The sequence below is a fragment of the Mytilus galloprovincialis genome, chromosome 12 (genome assembly GCF_965363235.1).
Source record: "Mytilus galloprovincialis chromosome 12, xbMytGall1.hap1.1, whole genome shotgun sequence".
Taxonomy (NCBI): Eukaryota; Metazoa; Mollusca; class Bivalvia; order Mytilida; family Mytilidae; genus Mytilus; species Mytilus galloprovincialis.
The window spans coordinates 60,942,605-60,964,100 of record NC_134849.1 but is presented as its reverse complement, the minus strand read 5'-3'; the positions used below and the strand labels follow the sequence as shown (position 1 = coordinate 60,964,100).

Genomic DNA, 21,496 nt, shown 5'->3' with positions numbered 1-21,496 from the left:
CTGACATCAAAACTTGTATGATAAACTGAACAATGTTGTGTAATAAATATAAACAGAAATGACCAGTCATATCAATTAAAACTGTCTGATTAACAACAGGATTTAGTGTAGATTCAGTAAAATCATAAATTTTATAAAAGTAAATTTTTCAAAGAAATATGAAAAAAGTTATATTTTCTGATTCAGAACAATACTATGAGTAAAATGAGACCCCACTTTATATGATTCTGACAAATATTTGTTGTCAATTAAACCTGTCTAATTAACAACATGATTTTGTGTGTTAAAAGGATTTAGTGTAGATTCCATTTAATCATTAATTTTAATAAAATAAATCATTCAAAAAAGCATGAAAAAAGTTTTATTTCCTGATTTAGTACAACATAAAGAAAATGAGACCCTCTTTAAATAAAGATTATTATTATTACTATTATTATTATTCAAACAAGCTTTTGTTGTCCATTAAACATGTCTAATTAACAACAGGATTTAGTGCAGATTCAGTATAATCATTAATTTACAAAAAAATCAAAGAAAAGTGAAAAAGAGTAGTATTTTCAGATACAGAACAATTATATGATTAAATGGAATTACATTTTATATGAATCTAATGACTATTTGTCCTTTTTACAAGATGTTTCTACATTAGATCTTTATACATATCACTATCTGACCAAAGTTGTTAACACAACATCAAGTGAAACATAAGTGTAAAAAATTGTTTCATGTCAAGAAGCAAAATAAGAACTTCACCATCCATAACTCAAACAAAAAGAGAAATATTTTAAAATCAAACCATGCATGCATTTTTCCACTAAAACTGTTTGTCTATTTACTCTGAGTAGTCAGGTCCAAAGCATGTGTTGCTAGTTGTTATCTTTGTTTGTCTATTTACTCTGAGTAGTCAGGTCCAGACCATGTGTTGTTTGTTGTTATATTTGTTTGTCTATTTACTAAGTAGTCAGGTAAGGTCTGGGCCATGTGTTGTGTGTTGTTATATTTGTTTGTCTATATACTATGACTGGTCAGCTCAAGACCATGTGTTGTGTGTTGTTATATTATTGGCTATTTACTCTGAGTAGCCAGGTCCAGATCATGTGTTGTGTGTTGTTATATTTATTGTCTATTTACTGTGAGTAGTCAGGTCCAGACCATGTGTTGTTTGTTGTTATATTTGTTTGTCTATTTACTCTGAGTAGTCAGGTCCAAAGCATGTGTTGTTAGTTGTTATATTTGTTTGTCTATTTACTGTGAGTAGTCAGGTCCAGATCATGTGTTGTGTGTTATTTATTCTCTTTTCACTGTGAGTAGTCAGGTCAAGACCATGTGTTGCGTGCTGTTATATTTGTTTGTCTATTTACTGTGAGTAGTCAGGTCAGGTCCAGACCATGTGTTGTTTGTTGTTATATTTGTTTGTCTATTTACTCTGAGTAGTCAGGTCCAAAGCATGTGTTGTTAGTTGTTATATTTGTTTGTCTATTTACTGTGAGTAGTCAGGTCCAGATCATGTGTTGTGTGTTATTTATTCTCTTTTCACTGTGAGTAGTCAGGTCAAGACCATGTGTTGTGTGCTGTTATATTTGTTTGTCTATTTACTCTGAGTAGTCAGGTCCAGACAATGTGTTGGTTGTTGTTATATTTGTTTGTCTATTTACTCTGAGTAGTGAGGTCCAAAGCATGTGTTGTTAGTTGTTATGCTTGTTTGGCTATTTACTGCGAGTAATCAGGTCCAGATCATGTGTTGTGTGTTGTTACATTTGTTTGTCTATATTCTATGAATAGTCAGGTCCAGACCATGTGTTGTTTGTTGTTATATTTGTTTTTCTATTTTCTCTGAGTAGTCAGGTCAGGTCCAGATCATGTGTTGCTTGTTGTTATATTTGTTTGTCTATTTACTCTGAGTAGTCAGGTCAGGTCTAAAGCATGTGTTGTTAGTTGTTATATTTGTTTGTCTATTTACTCTTAGTCAGGTTCAGACCATGTGTTGTTTGTTGTTATATTTGTTTGTCTATTTACTCTGGGTAGTCAGGTCCAAAGCATGTGTTGCTAGTTGTTATATTTGTTTGTTTATTTACTCTGAGTAGTCAGGTCTAGACCATGTGTTGTTTGTTGTTATATTTGTTTGTCTATTTACTCTGAGTAGTCAGGTCTAAAGCATGTGTTGTTAGTTGTTATATTTATTGTCTATTTACTAAGTAGTCAGGTAAGGTCTGGGCCATGTGTTGTGTGTTGTTATATTTGTTTGTCTATATACTATGACTGGTCAGCTCAAGACCATGTGTTGAATGTTGTTATATTATTGGCTATTTACTCTGAGTAGTCAGGTCCAGATCATGTGTTGTGTGTTGTTATATTTATTGTTTATTTACTGTGAGTAGTCAGGTCCAGACCATGTATTGTTTGTTGTTATATTTGTTTGTCTATTTACTCTGAGTAGTCAGGTCCAAAGCATGTGTTGTTAGTTGTTATATTTGTTTGTCAATTTACTGTGAGTAGTCAGGTCCAGATCATGTGTTGTGTGTTATTTATTCTCTTTTCACTGTGAGTAGTCAGGTCAAGACCATGTGTTGTGTGCTGTTATATTTGTTTGTCTATTTACTGTGAGTAGTCAGGTCCAGACAATGTGTTGGTTGTTGTTATATTTGTTTGTCTATTTACTCTGAGTAGTGAGGTCCAAAGCATGTGTTGTTAGTTGTTATGCTTGTTTGTCTATTTACTGTGAGTAATCAGGTCCAGATCATGTGTTGTGTGTTGTTATATTTGTTTGTCTATTTACTGTGAGTAGTCAGGTCCAGACAATGTGTTGGTTGTTGTTATATTTGTTTGTCTATTTACTCTGAGTAGTGAGGTCCAAAGCATGTGTTGTTAGTTGTTATGCTTGTTTGTCTATTTACTGTGAGTAATCAGGTCCAGATCATGTGTTGTTAGTTGTTATATTTGTTTGTCTATTTACTCTGAGTAGTCAGGTCCAGACCATGTGTTGTGTGTTGTTATATTTGTTTGTATATTTACTCTGAGTAGTAAGGTCCAGACCATGTGTTGTTTGTTGTTATATTTGTTTGTACATTTACTCTGAGTAGTCAGGTCCAGACCATGTGTTGTTTGTTGTTATATTTGTTTGTATATTTACTCTGAGTAGTCAGGTCCAGACCATGTGTTGTTTGTTGTTATATTTGTTTGTCTATTTACTCTGAGTAGTCAGGTCCAGACCATGTGTTGTTTGTTGTTATATTTGTTTGTCAATTTACTCTGAGTAGTCAGGTCCAGACCATGTGTTGTTAGTTGTTACATTTGTTTGTCTATTTACTCTGAGTAGTCAGGTCCAGACCATCTGTTGTGTGTTGTTATATTAATTGTCTATTTACTCTGAGTAGTCAGGTCCAGACCATGTGTTGTGTGTTGTTCTATTAATTGTCTATTTACTCTGAGTAGTCAGGTCCAGACCATGTGTTGTGTGTTGTTCTATTAATTGTCTATTTACTCTGAGTAGTCAGGTCCAGACCATGTGTTGTCTGTTGTTACATTTGTTTGTATATTTACTCTTGAGCAGTCAGGTCCAGACCATGTGTTGTCTGTTGTAATATTTGTATGTCTATTTACTCTGAGAAGTCAGGTCAAGACCATGTGTTGTTAGTTGTTATATTTGTATGTCTATTTACTCTGAGTTGTCAGGTCCAGGCCATGTGTTGTTAGTTGTTGTATTTGTTTGTCTATTTACTCTGAGTAGTCAGGTCCAGACAATGTGTTGTTAGTTGTTACATTTGTTTGTCTATTTACTCTGAGTAGACAGGTCCAGACCATGTGTTGTTTGTTGTTATATTTGTTTGTCTATTTACTCTGATAGATAGGTTCAGACCATCTGTTGTGTGTTGTTATATTTGTTTGTCTATTTACTCTGAGTATTCAGGTCAGGTCCAGATCATGTGTTGTGTGTTGTTATATTTGTTTGTCTATTTACTCTGAGTAGTCAGGTCCAGATCATGTGTTGTGTGTTGTTATATTTGTTTGTCTATTTACTGTGAGTAGTCAGGTCCAGACAATGTGTTGGTTGTTGTTATATTTGTTTGTCTATTTACTCTGAGTAGTGAGGTCCAAAGCATGTGTTGTTAGTTGTTATGCTTGTTTGTCTATTTACTGTGAGTAATCAGGTCCAGATCATGTGTTGTTAGTTGTTATATTTGTTTGTCTATTTACTCTGAGTAGTCAGGTCCAGACCATGTGTTGTGTGTTGTTATATTTGTTTGTATATTTACTCTGAGTAGTCAGGTCCAGGCCATGTGTTGTTTGTTGTTATATTTGTTTGTACATTTACTCTGAGTAGTCAGGTCCAGACCATGTGTTGTTTGTTGTTATATTTGTTTGTATATTTACTCTGAGTAGTCAGGTCCAGACCATGTGTTGTTTGTTGTTATATTTGTTTGTATATTTACTCTGAGTAGTCAGGTCCAGACCATGTGTTGTTTGTTGTTATATTTGTTTGTCTATTTACTCTGAGTAGTCAGGTCCAGACCATGTGTTGTTTGTTGTTATATTTGTTTGTCAATTTACTCTGAGTAGTCAGGTCCAGACCATGTGTTGTTAGTTGTTACATTTGTTTGTCTATTTACTCTGAGTAGTCAGGTCCAGACCATGTGTTGTGTGTTGTTATATTAATTGTCTATTTACTCTGAGTAGTCAGGTCCAGACCATGTGTTGTGTGTTGTTATATTAATTGTCTATTTACTCTGAGTAGTCAGGTCCAGACCATGTGTTGTGTGTTGTTCTATTAATTGTCTATTTACTCTGAGTAGTCAGGTCCAGACCATGTGTTGTCTGTTGTTACATTTGTTTGTATATTTACTCTTGAGCAGTCAGGTCCAGACCATGTGTTGTCTGTTGTTATATTTGTATGTCTTTTTACTCTGAGAAGTCAGGTCAAGACCATGTGTTGTTAGTTGTTATATTTGTATGTCTATTTACTCTGAGTTGTCAGGTCCAGGCCATGTGTTGTTAGTTGTTGTATTTGTATGTCTATTTACTCTGAGTTGTCAGGTCCAGGCCATGTGTTGTTAGTTGTTGTATTTGTTTGTCTATTTACTCTCAGTAGTCAGGTCCAGACAATGTGTTGTTAGTTGTTACATTTGTTTGTCTATTTACTCTGAGTAGACAGGTCCAGACCATGTGTTGTCTGTTGTTATATTTGTTTGTCTATTTCCTCTGAGTAGTCAGGTCCAGACAATGTGTTGTTAGTTGTTACATTTGTTTGTATATTTACTCTGAGTAGTCAGGTCCAGACCATGTGTTGTTTGTTGTTATATTTGTTTGTATATTTACTCTGAGTAGTCAGGTCCAGACCATGTGTTGTTTGTCTATTTACTCTGAGTAGTCAGGTCCAGACCATGTGTTGTTTGTTTTTATATTAATTGTCTATTTACTCTGAGTAGTCAGGTCCAGACCATGTGTTGTGTGTTGTTCTATTAATTGTCTATTTACTCTGAGTAGTCAGGTCCAGACCATGTGTTGTCTGTTGTTACATTTGTTTGTATATTTACTCTTGAGCAGTCAGGTCAAGACCATGTGTTGTCTGTTGTTATATTTGTATGTCTATTTACTCTGAGAAGTCAGGTCAAGACCATGTGTTGTTAGTTGTTATATTTGTATGTCTATTTACTCTGAGTAGTCAGGTCCAGACAATGTGTTGTTAGTTGTTACATTTGTTTGTCTATTTACTCTGAGTAGACAGGTCCAGACCATGTGTTGTTTGTTGTTATATTTGTTTGTCTATTTACTCTGATAGATAGGTCCAGACCATCTGTTGTGTGTTGTTTTATTTGTTTGTCTATTTACTCTGAGTATTCAGGTCAGGTCCAGATCATGTGTTGTGTGTTGTTATATTTGTTTGTCTATTTACTCTGAGTAGTCAGGTCCAGATCATGTGTTGTCTGTTGTTATATTTGTTTGTCTATTTACTCTGAGTAGTCAGGTCCAGACCATGTGTTGTGTGTTGTCATGTTTGTTTGTCTTTTTACTCTGAGTAGTCAGGTCAGGTCCAGACCATGTGTTGTGTGTTGTTATATTTGTTTGTTGTTTTACTCTGAGTAGTCAGGTCAAGACCATGTGTTGTTTGTTGTTATATTTGTTTGTCTATTTACTCTGAGTAGTCAGGTCCAGACCATGTGTTGTTTGTTGTTATATTTGTTTGTATATTTACTCTGAGTAGTCAGGTCCAGACCATGTGTTGTTTGTTGTTATATTTGTTTGTCTATTTACTCTGAGTAGTCAGGTCCAGACCATGTGTTGTTTGTTGTTATATTTGTTTGTCAATTTACTCTGAGTAGTCAGGTCCAGACCATGTGTTGTTAGTTGTTACATTTGTTTGTCTATTTACTCTGAGTAGTCAGGTCCAGACCATGTGTTGTGTGTTGTTATATTAATTGTCTATTTACTCTGAGTAGTCAGGTCCAGACCATGTGTTGTGTGTTGTTATATTAATTGTCTATTTACTCTGAGTAGTCAGGTCCAGACCATGTGTTGTGTGTTGTTCTATTAATTGTCTATTTACTCTGAGTAGTCAGGTCCAGACCATGTGTTGTCTGTTGTTACATTTGTTTGTATATTTACTCTTGAGCAGTCAGGTCCAGACCATGTGTTGTCTGTTGTTATATTTGTATGTCTTTTTACTCTGAGAAGTCAGGTCAAGACCATGTGTTGTTAGTTGTTATATTTGTATGTCTATTTACTCTGAGTTGTCAGGTCCAGGCCATGTGTTGTTAGTTGTTGTATTTGTTTGTCTATTTACTCTCAGTAGTCAGGTCCAGACAATGTGTTGTTAGTTGTTACATTTGTTTGTCTATTTACTCTGAGTAGACAGGTCCAGACCATGTGTTGTCTGTTGTTATATTTGTTTGTCTATTTCCTCTGAGCAGTCAGGTCCAGACCATGTGTTGTGTGTTGTTATATTTGTTTGTATATTTACTCTGAGTAGTCAGGTCCAGACCATGTGTTGTTTGTTGTTATATTTGTTTGTATATTTACTCTGAGTAGTCAGGTCCAGACCATGTGTTGTTTGTCTATTTACTCTGAGTAGTCAGGTCCAGACCATGTGTTGTTTGTTTTTATATTAATTGTCTATTTACTCTGAGTAGTCAGGTCCAGACCATGTGTTGTGTGTTGTTCTATTAATTGTCTATTTACTCTGAGTAGTCAGGTCCAGACCATGTGTTGTCTGTTGTTACATTTGTTTGTATATTTACTCTTGAGCAGTCAGGTCAAGACCATGTGTTGTCTGTTGTTATATTTGTATGTCTATTTACTCTGAGAAGTCAGGTCAAGACCATGTGTTGTTAGTTGTTATATTTGTATGTCTATTTACTCTGAGTAGTCAGGTCCAGACAATGTGTTGTTAGTTGTTACATTTGTTTGTCTATTTACTCTGAGTAGACAGGTCCAGACCATGTGTTGTTTGTTGTTATATTTGTTTGTCTATTTACTCTGATAGATAGGTCCAGACCATCTGTTGTGTGTTGTTTTATTTGTTTGTCTATTTACTCTGAGTATTCAGGTCAGGTCCAGATCATGTGTTGTGTGTTGTTATATTTGTTTGTCTATTTACTCTGAGTAGTCAGGTCCAGACCATGTGTTGTGTGTTGTCATGTTTGTTTGTCTATTTACTCTGAGTAGTCAGGTCAGGTCCAGACCATGTGTTGTGTGTTGTTATATTTGTTTGTTGTTTTACTCTGAGTAGTCAGGTCAAGACCATGTGTTGTTTGTTGTTATATTTGTTTGTCTATTTACTCTGAGTAGTCAGGTCCAGACCATGTGTTGTTTGTTGTTATATTTGTTTGTATATTTACTCTGAGTAGTCAGGTCCAGACCATGTGTTGTTTGTTGTTATATTTGTTTGTCTATTTACTCTGAGTAGTCAGGTCCAGACCATGTGTTGTTTGTTGTTATATTTGTTTGTCAATTTACTCTGAGTAGTCAGGTCCAGACCATGTGTTGTTAGTTGTTACATTTGTTTGTCTATTTACTCTGAGTAGTCAGGTCCAGACCATGTGTTGTGTGTTGTTATATTAATTGTCTATTTACTCTGAGTAGTCAGGTCCAGACCATGTGTTGTGTGTTGTTATATTAATTGTCTATTTACTCTGAGTAGTCAGGTCCAGACCATGTGTTGTGTGTTGTTCTATTAATTGTCTATTTACTCTGAGTAGTCAGGTCCAGACCATGTGTTGTCTGTTGTTACATTTGTTTGTATATTTACTCTTGAGCAGTCAGGTCCAGACCATGTGTTGTCTGTTGTTATATTTGTATGTCTTTTTACTCTGAGAAGTCAGGTCAAGACCATGTGTTGTTAGTTGTTATATTTGTATGTCTATTTACTCTGAGTTGTCAGGTCCAGGCCATGTGTTGTTAGTTGTTGTATTTGTTTGTCTATTTACTCTCAGTAGTCAGGTCCAGACAAAGTGTTGTTAGTTGTTACATTTGTTTGTCTATTTACTCTGAGTAGACAGGTCCAGACCATGTGTTGTCTGTTGTTATATTTGTTTGTCTATTTCCTCTGAGTAGTCAGGTCCAGACCATGTGTTGTGTGTTGTTATATTTGTTTGTATATTTACTCTGAGTAGTCAGGTCCAGACCATGTGTTGTTTGTTGTTATATTTTTTTGTATATTTACTCTGAGTAGTCAGGTCCAGACCATGTGTTGTTTGTCTATTTACTCTGAGTAGTCAGGTCCAGACCATGTGTTGTTTGTTTTTATATTAATTGTCTATTTACTCTGAGTAGTCAGGTCCAGACCATGTGTTGTGTGTTGTTCTATTAATTGTCTATTTACTCTGAGTAGTCAGGTCCAGACCATGTGTTGTCTGTTGTTACATTTGTTTGTATATTTACTCTTGAGCAGTCAGGTCAAGACCATGTGTTGTCTGTTGTTATATTTGTATGTCTATTTACTCTGAGAAGTCAGGTCAAGACCATGTGTTGTTAGTTGTTATATTTGTATGTCTATTTACTCTGAGTAGTCAGGTCCAGACAATGTGTTGTTAGTTGTTACATTTGTTTGTCTATTTACTCTGAGTAGACAGGTCCAGACCATGTGTTGTTTGTTGTTATATTTGTTTGTCTATTTACTCTGATAGATAGGTCCAGACCATCTGTTGTGTGTTGTTTTATTTGTTTGTCTATTTACTCTGAGTATTCAGGTCAGGTCCAGATCATGTGTTGTGTGTTGTTATATTTGTTTGTCTATTTACTCTGAGTAGTCAGGTCCAGATCATGTGTTGTTTGTTGTTATATTTGTTTGTCTATTTACTCTGAGTAGTCAGGTCCAGACCATGTGTTGTGTGTTGTCATGTTTGTTTGTCTATTTACTCTGAGTAGTCAGGTCAGGTCCAGACCATGTGTTGTGTGTTGTTATATTTGTTTGTTGTTTTACTCTGAGTAGTCAGGTCAAGACCATGTGTTATGTGTTGTTATATTTGTAAGTCTATTTAATCTGAGTAGTCAGGTCCAGACCATGTGTTGTGTGTTGTGATATTTGTTTGTCTATTTACTCTGAGTATTCAGGTCAGGTCCAGATCATGTGTTGTCTGTTGTTATATTTGTTTGTCTATTTACTCTGAGAAGTCAGGTCCAGACCATGTGTTGTTAGTTGTTGTATTTGTATGTCTATTTACTCTGAGTAGTCAAGTCCAGACAATGTGTTGTTAGTTGATGTATTTGTTTGTCTATTTACTCTGAATAGTCAGGTCAGGTCCAGACCATGTGTTGTGTGTTGTTATATTTGTTTGTCTATATACTCTGAGTAGTCAGGTCAGGTCTAGACCATGTGTTGTGTGTTGTCATATTTGTTTGTCTATTTACTGTGAGTAGTCAGGTCCAGACCGTGTGTTGTGTGTTGTGATATTTGTTTGTCTTTTTACTCTGAGTAGTCAGGTCAGGTCCAGACCATGAGTTGTTATATTTGTTTGTCTATTTACTCTGAGTAGTCAGATCCAGACAAATGTGTTGTTAGTTGATGTATCTGTTTGTCTATTCACTCTGAGTAGTCCGGTCCAGGCCATGTGTTGTTAGTTGATGTAATTGTTTGTCTATTTACTCTGAGTAGTCTGGTCCAGGCCATGCGCTGTTAGTTGATGTATTTGTTTATCTATTTACTCTGAGTAGTCAGGTCAGGTCTAGGCCATGTGTTGTTTGTTGTTGTATTTGTTTGTCTTTTTACTGTGAGTAGTCAGGTCCAGACCGTGTGTTGTGTGTTGTGATATTTGTTTGTCTTTTTACTCTGAGTAGTCATGTCAGGTCCAGACCATGAGTTGTTATATTTGTTTGTCTATTTACTCTGATAGATAGGTCCAGACCATCTGTTGTGTGTTGTTATATTTGTTTGTCTATTTACTCTGAGTATTCAGGTCCAGATCATGCGTTGTCTGTTGTTATATTTGTTTGTCTATTTACTCTGAGAAGTCAGGTCCAGACCATGTGTTGTGTGGTGTCATGTTTGTTTGTCTATTTACTCTGAGTAGTCCGGTGAGGTCCAGACCATGTGTTGTGTGTTGTTATATTTGTTTGTCTTTTTACTCTGAGTAGTCAGGTCCAGACCATGTGTTGTATGTTGTTATATTTGTAAGTCTATTTAATCTGAGTAGTCAGGTCCAGACCATCTGTTGTGTGTTGTTATATTTGTTTGTCTATTTACTCTGAGTAGTCAGGTCCAGACCATGTGTTGTTTGTTGTTATATTTGTTTATATATTTACTCTGAGTAGTCAGGTCAGGTTCAGACCATGTGTTGTGTTGTTACATTTGTTTGATATTTACTGTTGAGTAGCCAGGTCCAGACTATGTGTTGCAAATTGTTATATGTAGTGAGGTTCAAACCATGTGTTGTGTGTTGTTGTATTTTATGTCTTTTTACTCTGAGTATTCAGGTCAGGTCCAGATCATGTGTTGTCTGTTGTTACATTTGTTTGTATATTTACTCTTGAGTAGTCAGGTCCAGACCATGTGTTGTTTGTTGTTATATTAATTGTCTATTTACTCTGAGTAGTCAGGTCCAGACCATGTGTTGTGTGTTGTTCTATTAATTGTCTATTTACTCTAAGTAGTCAGGTCCAGACCATGTGTTGTCTGTTGTTACATTTGTTTGTATTTTTACTCTTGAGCAGTCAGGTCCAGACCATGTGTTGTCTGTTGTTATATTTGTATGTCTATTTACTCTGAGAAGTCAGGTCAACCCATGTGTTGTTAGTTGTTATATTTGTATGTCTATTTACTCTGAGTTGTCAGGTCCAGACCATGTGTTGTTAGTTGTTGTATTTGTTTGTCTATTTACTCTGAATAGTCAAGTCCAGACAATGTGTTGTTAGTTGTTGTATTTGTTTGTCTATTTACTCTGAGTAGTCAGGTCCAGACCATGTGTTGATTGTTGTTGTATTTGTATGTCTATTTACTCTGAGTAGTCAGGTCAGGTCCAGACTATGTGTTGTCAGTTGTTGTATTTGTTTGTCTATTTACTCTGAGTAGTCAGGTACAGACCATGTGTTGTGTATTGTTATATTTGTTTGTCTATTTACTCTGAGTAGTCAGGTCCAGACCATGTGTTATGTGTTGTTATATTTGTTTGTCTATTTACTATGAATAGTCCATGTGTTGTTAGTTGTTGTATTTGTTTGTCTATTTAATCTCAGTAGTCAGGTCCAGACCATGTGTTGTTTGTTGTCATATTTGTTTGTCTATTTACTCTGAGTAGTCAGGTGCAGACCATGTGTTGTTAGTTGTTGAATTTGTTTGTCTATTGACTATGAATAGTCAGGTCCACTTTTGTGTTTTAACATTCAATAACTGATGTTGCAAGTTGGTTTCATATTCAGTGTTGTGCTTAGATTTAAAGGTGTTTCAAATGCAGTATTGTTCTCAGTGCTGTAAACTGATTACAGGTATGTTTCATTGTTGTGTCATGATGTGTCTCAAGCTGAGTTAAACATCAGTGGTGTGTCATAATGTGTCTCATGTTCTGTGTTGACCATCAGTGGTGTGTCTTGATGTGTCTCATGTTCTGAGTTAAACATCAGTGGTGTGTCTTGATGTGTCTCATGTTCTGAGTTAAACATCAGTGTTGTGTCTTGATGTGTCTCATGTTCTGTGTTGACCATCAGTGGTGTGTCTTGATGTGTCTCAAGTTCTGTGTTGATCATCAGTGTTCTGTCATATGATTCATGTTCTGTGTTGATCATCAGTGTTCTGTCATATGATTCATGTTCTGTGTTGAAAGCAAGTGTTGTGTATCATGTTCCTTGTTGAACATCAGTGTTGTGTTCTAATCTGTGTTGACCATCAGTGGTGTGTCTTGTTCTGTGTTGAACATCAGTGTTGTGTCTTGATGTGTCTCATGTTCTGTGTTGACCATCAGTGGTGTGTCATGATGTGTCTCATGTTCTGTGTTGACCATCAGTGGTGTGTCATGATGTGTCTCATGTTCTGTGTTGACCATCAGTGGTGTGTCATGATGTGTCTCATGTTCTGTGTTGACCATCAGTGGTGTGTCATGATGTGTCTCATGTTCTGTGTTGAACATCAGTATTGTTTATAGCAATGTTCTGTCATATGATTAAAGTCCTGTGTTGAAAGCAAGTGTTGGGTATCATGTTCCTTGTTGAACATCAGTGTTGTGTCCTGTTGTGTGTCATGTTTATTGTTGAACATCAGTGTTGTGTCATGATATGTATCATGTTTTGTGTTGAACATAACTGTTGTGTGTCATGTTATGTGTTAAACACCAGTGCTGCGTCATGATGTCTCATGTTTTGAATTGAATATCAACATTGTGTCATGTGTCTCATTTTTTTGTATTTGCCAACAATGTTGTGTCATGTGTCTCATGTTTGTTGTTCAGCATCAGTATTGTGTCTTGATGTGGCTCATGTGTTGTGATGAACATCAGTGTTATGTCATGTGTTTCCTGGTCTGTGATGAACACCAGTGTTGTGTCATGATATGTCTCATGTTCTGTGTTGAACATAAGTGTTGTGTCATGATGTGTGTTGTGTTTTGTGTTGGACTCATATTGTTCCTCATAGTTTGTGTTGAGCATCAATGTTGTGTTATGATTTTGAACATTACTGTTGTGTAATGATGTATCTCATGTTCAATGTTGAACATCAGTGTTGTGTCAACATGTCTCGTGTTTTTTGTTGAACATCAATACTGTGTGTTGATGTGTTTCATCATGACATGTTATATGTCGAGTGCCCAGAGAGAACCAATGACTTTTGGTAGGAAACTGGAAATCCTAATCAATTAAAATCGGAGTCGAACATACCTGTCACGTGCATGCTCGAACTCATAAGATCATTGTTGGCAGGTAAGTGGTACAGTAGTTGAACTATTTAGAAAACTCATTCACCAAACCTACCTTTTTTTTAAATATCCTGCATTTGTGTGTCATGTACTGGTTATGTACAATCTGCTGTGTTTTGAAGTACCTTGTATTTGCATGTAAGTTTACCCACTTGATTTTCAATGTTACAAGTTTACCTACTTGATATTCAATATTACAAGTTTACCGTTTGATAATCAATGTTAGCTTCGTTCGCCAGGCAAAGCTTCAATTCTTCTACTCTTCCTTTTCTAGCAGCTTCAATAAGTTTCTGTCAGTAAAAAAAAGATTTTACATTTAACAGAATGTAAAAAGTGTAGTAACTGAAATGATTTTCACACCAGACAATAATTATCAAACACTTTAAAATTACAGATTTTTATTGGTTAATACAAGGGAGACATTTTACTCTATCCCATGGCTCAACTGGAGACCATTTTTTGAATGTCACTTTTTCGTGCAGACCAATCAAACATCAATAATTTTAAAAGAAAATAAACTGAAATTACATAAATAATTTTAAAGATAATGCTCAAGTTCTACATTATGACCTCACACCTTTTTATAGTCTGTCAACATCAAAAAGACATCTTGCTTCACTTTTGTTGTTTTTTCTAATAACTGTAACGATGTTATGTATATGACGTCATAGTTAATTACTTTCAATTTACAATTTGAAGAAGAGGAAATTAATGAAATAACACCAAACTGCTGAAACTTATAGATATTATACATATACTTTCAATGTAAACAAAAGACTGGTCACTGATATTTCAATTATTCACTGAGAGATATCGAAGAGTGCAACATATTTGTTTGTATTCAAAAAGTTTTATGGTAAATTCTGTTTTGCAACTTTGTAATTAACAGCCATACAAACCGAAATTATTTGCTCTGATTTAACCTATGCTGTGGAAACGTACAAAACATATTTATGTTTAACCCGTCCACATTCTGTATGTATGTGCCTGTCCCAAGTCAGGAGTCTGTAATTCAGTGGTTGTCATTTGTTGATGTGTTACATATTTGTGTAACGTTGATTTTTTTGTGCATAAATTAAGCCGCTTTTTTCCTCATTTGAATTGTTTTACTTTTGTTATTTCTGGGCCTTTTATAGTTGACTATGCGGTATGGTCTTTTTGAAGGAAGTACGATGACCTATATATGTTAATTTCTGTGTCATTTGGTCTCTTGTGAAGAGTTGTCTCATTGGCAATCATACCACATCTTCTTTTTTATTTTAGCCAAAAGTGCTGGTCCAGAAAACCGATTAATCAAGTATCATTTTGAAGTGTGGAGTATTTGAGTACTAGTTGACATCCCTACAAATGATCACATGCTATATTTTCTATCAAAAAGCACTAGAATGTTTTGACTTAAAGAAGAAAAAAATCTTACATAGTTCCAACTTGCCATTATTTCCTAAAATAAAAAAAACAATATCTATAAACTATTGTCAGAGTCATTATTGTTACTATTACATGCAACTGAAAACCAAATACTGTTTTTGAACATGTAAACACAAACATTAACTTGTAAACTATGTAAAAGTTTCAAAGTCAATGCACCATGAAGAGGTGTTTGGGCTATATAATCTCCATGGAAACAATACTTGCAAATACCAATAAATTTGCATACTAGATTTCATTGACTTAACATTAGCAGTTCGTCTTAAACTGATCTAATCATAAACTAATACATGTAAACTAAGATAGTTTCAAAGTCATTAGACTGTGACTGAGGGGTGAGGCCAAATATTCTCCATGGAAATGAGATATGCCAATGCTTATACAACTGCATACCAAATATCATTGACCTACCACTTGTGGTTCCCTATAAACTGACCTAATCACCAACTAATACATGTAAAATAAGCAAAAGTTTCATAGTCAATAGACCATGACTGAAGGGGCAGGGCCAAATATTCTCCATGGAAATGAGATGTGCAAATGCTTATACAACTGCATACCAAATATGATTGACCTACCACTTGTGGTTCACCATAAACTAGACCTAATCACAAATTAATGCATTGTTGAAGCCGTCGCCACCAACGACGCAGGAAACAGCATACTTATGTCTCGCTTTTTTTTCAAGGCGACACAAAAAAAAAGAAGTCCAAAACACAACCAGATGCTCCGCAGGGCACAGCTTTATACGACCGCAGAGGTCAAACACTGAACAGTTGGGGCAAGTATGGACACAACATTCAAGCTTGATACAGCTCTGAATTTGGATTGTGATTAAATAGTTGACACAACATATGTTTCTTACACAGAATGAACGAACTTAGATTGGACATTTACCTATTATGGTCCAATATCCAAAATCTAAATACATGGTTAGATTCAGCATATCAAAGAACCCCAAGAATTCAATTTTTGATGAAATCAAATAATGTTCAATTTTGGACCCTTTAGACCTCAATGTTGACCAATTTGATAACCGGGCCCAAATATTAAAAATATAAATACATGGTTAGATTCAGCATATTAAAGAACTCTATATATTCAATTTTTGTTAACATGGAACAAAGTTTAATTTTGGACTCCAATTTGGACCAAGTTGAAAACTGGGCCCATAATCAAAAATTTAAGTACATGTTTAGATTCAGCATATCAAAGATCCCCAAGAATTCAATTTTTGTTAAAATCAAACTAAGTTTAATTTTGAACCTTTTGGACCTTAATGTAGACCAATTTGAAAACAGGACCAAAAATAAAGAATCTAAACGGTTAGATTTGGCATATCAAAGAACCCCAATAATTCAATTTTTGATGAAATCAAACAAAGTTTAATTTTGAAACCTTTTGGCCTCTAATTCCTAAATTGTTGGGACCAATACTCCCAAAATCAATCCCAACCTTCCTTTTCTGGTCACAAACCTTGTGCTTAAATTTCATAGATTTCTATTTACTTATACTAAAGTTATAGAGCGAAAACCAAATGTCTTCAAACGACGACGCCGAAAAGGCCAACGTCATACCAATATAAACACGACCAAATTTTTTTTAATTTTTGCAGTCATATAAAAACTTAACACTGACCAATGAACCGTGAAAATGAGGTCAAGGTCAAATAAAACCTGTGTGACTGACATATAGGTCATAAAATATTTCCATACAACAAATATAGTTGACCTATTGCATATAGTATTAGAAAAAAAGACCAAAACTCAAATTCTATACTTTGACCACTGAAACATGATAAATGAGGTCAAGGTCAGATGACAACTGCCAGTTGGACATGTACACCTTACAGTCCATCCATACACTGAATATACTAGACCTATTGCTTTTAGTATTTGAGATATGAACTTGACCACCAAAACTTAACCTTCTTCACTGATCCATGAAATGAGGTCGAGGTCAAGTCAGTCATGAGGATCTTGCAAGGTACGCACATGTATACCAAATATAGTTATCCTATTACTTATAATAAGAGAGAATTTAACATTACAAAAAAGCTAACTTTTCAAGTAGTCACTGAACCATAAAAATTAGGTCAAGGACATTGGACATGTGACTGATGGAAACTTCGTAACATGAGGCATCCAGATCTTCCACCTTCTAAAATATAAAGCTTTTAAGAAGTTAGCCACCGTAGCCACGGCCTCTGCCAAAAGTCGAAGGCTTGACAAAAATTGAAATAGTTTCTACAGCATTTAGTATTGATATAGTTAAACCAAATTTCTATCATACCAGAATTTTAAACCCAAGTTTGAATAAGTGACATAAGCTCATCACATATCTTAATTTAAAACAATGTAATTGTCCTTTCAAATTGTGAATCAAGTGAAGAATTATGATATATATGTAATGTTTTACCTCATTTTGGTGACTCGAGATCATACATTGAGATTCACTTTTCTGTTAGAAAGTTGTCTCATTGGCAATCATACCACATATTCTTGTTTTTGAATCAATACTAAATTCAATAAACAGCTGCGCCATGAGCGCATGATACGCCGACGTCTTGTGTGGAAGTTTTATGCAATATTCATAAATAGTTTCTGAGAAAGTTTAAAGCAATAACCATATATAGTTTTTGAGACAAGGCGGGACATGTGAAACCCCCCACCCTGTTTTTTTTTGTTTTTTTTTTAAACTAAATATCATTAAAATAAAATTTTGAATCAAAACCAAAAAGTATACAGATCTTTAGATTAATATAACAAAAAAGTGTGTAAAGTTTTAATACAACAATCATAAATTATTTTTGAGATACGGCGTGACATGTAAAAAAACCCTCCCCTGTTATACAAAATACTCAAGAACTCAAAAATAAAATTTTTAATCATCACCAAAAAGTATACAGATCTTTAGATTAATATAACAAAGAAGTGTGTAAAATTTTAAGCAATAATCATAAATGGTTTTTGAGATACGGCTCGACATGTAAAAAACCCTCCCCTGTTTTACAAAATACTCAATAACTAAAAAAAAATGTTGAATCATCACCAAAAAGTATACAGATATTAAGATTAATATAACTAAGAAGTGTTTAAAGTTTTAAGCCATAATCAAGAATTGTTTTTTAGATACGGTTCGACATGTGAAAAAAACACACCCCTGTTTTAGTTACAAAGTGCTGTAACTCAAAAAGTTTTAATCTTATTTTCACCAAAAAGTATACAGATCATTTGACCATCATAAGAAACAACTATATTAAGTTTCTTGAAATTTGGAGGAGTCATTCTCAAGTTACGGTGCGACATGTTTACGCCGGACAGACAAGGGTAAAACTTAATGCCCCCTCTGCTAAGGTGGGAGCATAAAAAGGAATACATATATGAATCACATTATCAATTCATGCAATAAATGACTATCCCCCTACTGACCCCTTTCCCTCCTCAAACACACACTACTCTTAATAAAGTAAGAATGCACATGCTGAAATGTCCTGCCTGCTTCACTTTTTATGATTTACTTATGTTGATAGTGACATAAAGATGAATGAAGCTTGACTCGCAGGAAATGGTATCTTTCCACCCTCTTTATATGTCTCGGTTTCTGATTAGTCAAATTTTATGGGAAGGTCCCTTGCTAAAAATAAATATTTCTTGGAGTTATATTATTTTATATGTAAAGTCTAGAGAGAGTCTGAACGACATTGATGGAATGGGAAAATTTGAGTCTTAAAAAAATAAACTTGTAACTCATTACACATACCTCAAATAACACTATTTGGATTTTTTTCACAGAATCTTTTACAAATTTACTATCTGGATGTTAAGTTCGATTCAGACAGAAACAAACAGTTTTTTCTTAAATACTTTTTATAATTAATCCTTTACCTGGAATCTTATATTTCCAATCAGGTGTTGGTAGACAAAATAATTACAGTTGATATACTTGGGTAGGCCTGCTCAAAATGATTCAGACAACAAAGGTAGGCGTGACATACATCATTGTGTAGATAAATCCATTTATATTTAAGGCATAACAGGTTTTAGTGAGATTGAAAACCGAGAAATCGAAATATAACGGAATTTCACAACCAGGTGAAATTTTTCAAAAATTTGAGTTAAGTACCTTGTGTTATTTTAAGGTATATTGGATATTTTTTTTCTGAGACAAGTGCCTATGATAGGTCATGTATGATGTACTAACCTTTAACAAAAGCCTGACTGGAAAGGGATCAACTCCACTAGACAATGGTCAACTTGACTAGGCAGGGATCAACTTGACTGGACAGGGATTAAATAAATACTGATGATAGATGTTTAAAATGAGAATATACATGTTTTTATTTCAGGTTGAAATTATAATAATATGTTATAAAGATGCTTGTGTGTTGTTTGATTCCAATTTTACCTCTTTCATTGATTAGTTGCTGTGTCATTGATATAGACCTCTAAACTTTCACTTACACAGGATGCATTCTTTGTTTTTGTGTCTTTGGTGTATAAAATGTGAAACATATCTGTCAATTACCTCCCCCTGGTAGAGTTAAAATTCTCTCTTTTGAAACAAATTTCAGAAGTAAATGATCATATACCGTAGATACTCGCTTATAAGTCGGAAGTTTGGGAGTAAAATTCAGAATCCAGAGAGGGGTACCGACTTATTAGCGAGATCCAGCGACCAGAGGAAAAATCCAAGCTCGAGAAAAGTGGTCAGGAGTGAATTTCCTGGTCAAAACTACGTTGGTGATTGCCAAACCTACATAAATCCCTAAATTAAAAGTTTTTGTTGAAAATAAATGACTACAATATTGTTTTTGTGTTTTATTTATTCTCTGTTAACCTTTTTCTGTCAATTTGTGTTGAATTTCCGACTGTTTCCGGTTTGTGTATTGATGGTCAAATGGTTTGTGCATAAACCCAAAAAGAAAGAGCCAAGAACTAAAAATGAAAACGAGATAACAATGTACCAACTATGTAAAAGGATGCATTCAGCGGAGCTATTGTGTCATTATTGTGATATCATGATATCAATTCAATACTTATAAATCATACAATAATCAAAAATAATTTTAAGATTCATTCCCAAGATCAAAATATTTTATTCATTAAAATGTCTCAGGTAAACACAAAGATTACAAAATTGATTGGCAAGCCAATATAAACCATTGATAACCCCTAATTAAGAGACAAAGAGTTGTATTCACTAAAGGTGTGAAAAACATCAGTGATAGGTGACCAGATGACACTAATGAGTTGGGAGTTATTTTAATATAAAGTTGATTAGCTTCACTTAATTTTTTCAATCCTTTAATCATCACAATATAATAAGAATTATGAAGTGCACATGCTCCTTTATGTGTGCTGTGAAAATATTGATTGACTTTAAAAATTTTCAGGTTCATATTGGTTTATGTTCGCTTTTCTCAAACAATAGGTTGTTAATAGTCATACCCTATAAAATCATTGATGCATTACGTAAACAACACATGTCTAATCTGTAATCAAACAGTGAACAAAATAACAGGAATAAATACATCTTTATTGTCAGCTGCAAAAAAAAATGTCCAAATTTTGTCCGACTTAATATACGAGGGTCAAGACTAAATCCTCAGAACTTGGAGATGAAAAAGGCATCTGACTTATAGTCGGATCGACTTATAGGCGAGTATCTACGGTATATTAAAATATAGTTCACATATAATAAACACTTACCTATAACACCAGCTTGACTGGACAGTGATCAAAACAACTGGTCAATGATCAACTTGACTGGACAGGTATCAACTTGACTAGACAGGGATCAACTTGGCTGGACAGGGATCAACTTGACTGGACAGGGATCAAGTAAATACTGATGACAGATGCTTAAAATGAGAATATAAATGTTTCTATTTGATGTTGAAATACTACTAACATGTTATAAAGATGCTTGTTTATTGTTTGATACAAATTCGACCTCTTTCATTGATTGGTTGCTGTCTCATTGATAAAGGCCTCTAAACTTTTACTCATACAGGATGCATTCTTTGTTTTTTCCGTCTTATTTACTACAAAAACACAGGTCTTGTGATATTTTGAATGTGAATAATATCTGTTGATTTTCTCCCCTTGTCAGAGTTAAAATTCTACTTTCAGGTCTCTTTTGAAGTAAATTTCAGTAGTAAATGATCCTATACAGTTCACATACACTGTACACTTACCTTATAATAGGAACTCAACTGGACAAGGATTAAATTGACTGGACAATTAAATTGACTGGACAATGATTACATTGACTGGACAATGATTAAATTGACTGGACAGTGATCACAAGGACTGGCCAATTATCTAATAAAAATCAATAATAGACATAATAGATGTTCAAATTGAAAATATAAATGGAACAAGAATGTGTCCCAAGTACACGGATGCCCCACTCGCACTATCATTTTCTATGTTCAGTGGACCGTGAAATTGGGGTCAAAACTTTAATTTGGAATATAAATTAGAAAGATCATATCATAGGGAACATGTGTACTAAGTTTCAAGTTGATTAGACTTCAACTTCTTCAAAAACCTTGACCAAAAACTTTAACCTGACGCACAGACGGACGGACGGACGAACGGACGCACAGACGGACGGACGAACGGACGCACAGACGGACGGACGAACGGACGCACAGACGGACGGACGGACGAACAGAGGCACAGACCAGAAAACATAATGCCCCTCTACTATCGTAGGTGGGGCATAATG

The 21,496-nt window shown here is 34.7% G+C and overlaps 1 protein-coding gene and 1 long non-coding RNA gene across 3 annotated transcripts in view; both read right to left on the bottom strand.

Moving 5' to 3' along the window:
- LOC143054484 (uncharacterized) overlaps nt 1-21,496 on the bottom strand; it is a 275,789-nt gene that overhangs the window by 110,125 nt on the left and 144,168 nt on the right. The window lies entirely within an intron of this gene.
- Nucleotides 13,499-20,888, bottom strand: LOC143054493 (uncharacterized). 2 transcript variants are annotated; one of them, XR_012971700.1, is made up of 3 exons: nt 20,473-20,888; nt 14,751-14,774; nt 13,499-13,623 (listed from the first exon to the last, which is right to left on the bottom strand). It is a non-coding gene; the product is annotated as an uncharacterized LOC143054493 (long non-coding RNA). The 2 variants fall into 2 exon arrangements; XR_012971699.1 differs by lacking the exon at nt 20,473-20,888 and adding an exon at nt 18,965-19,056.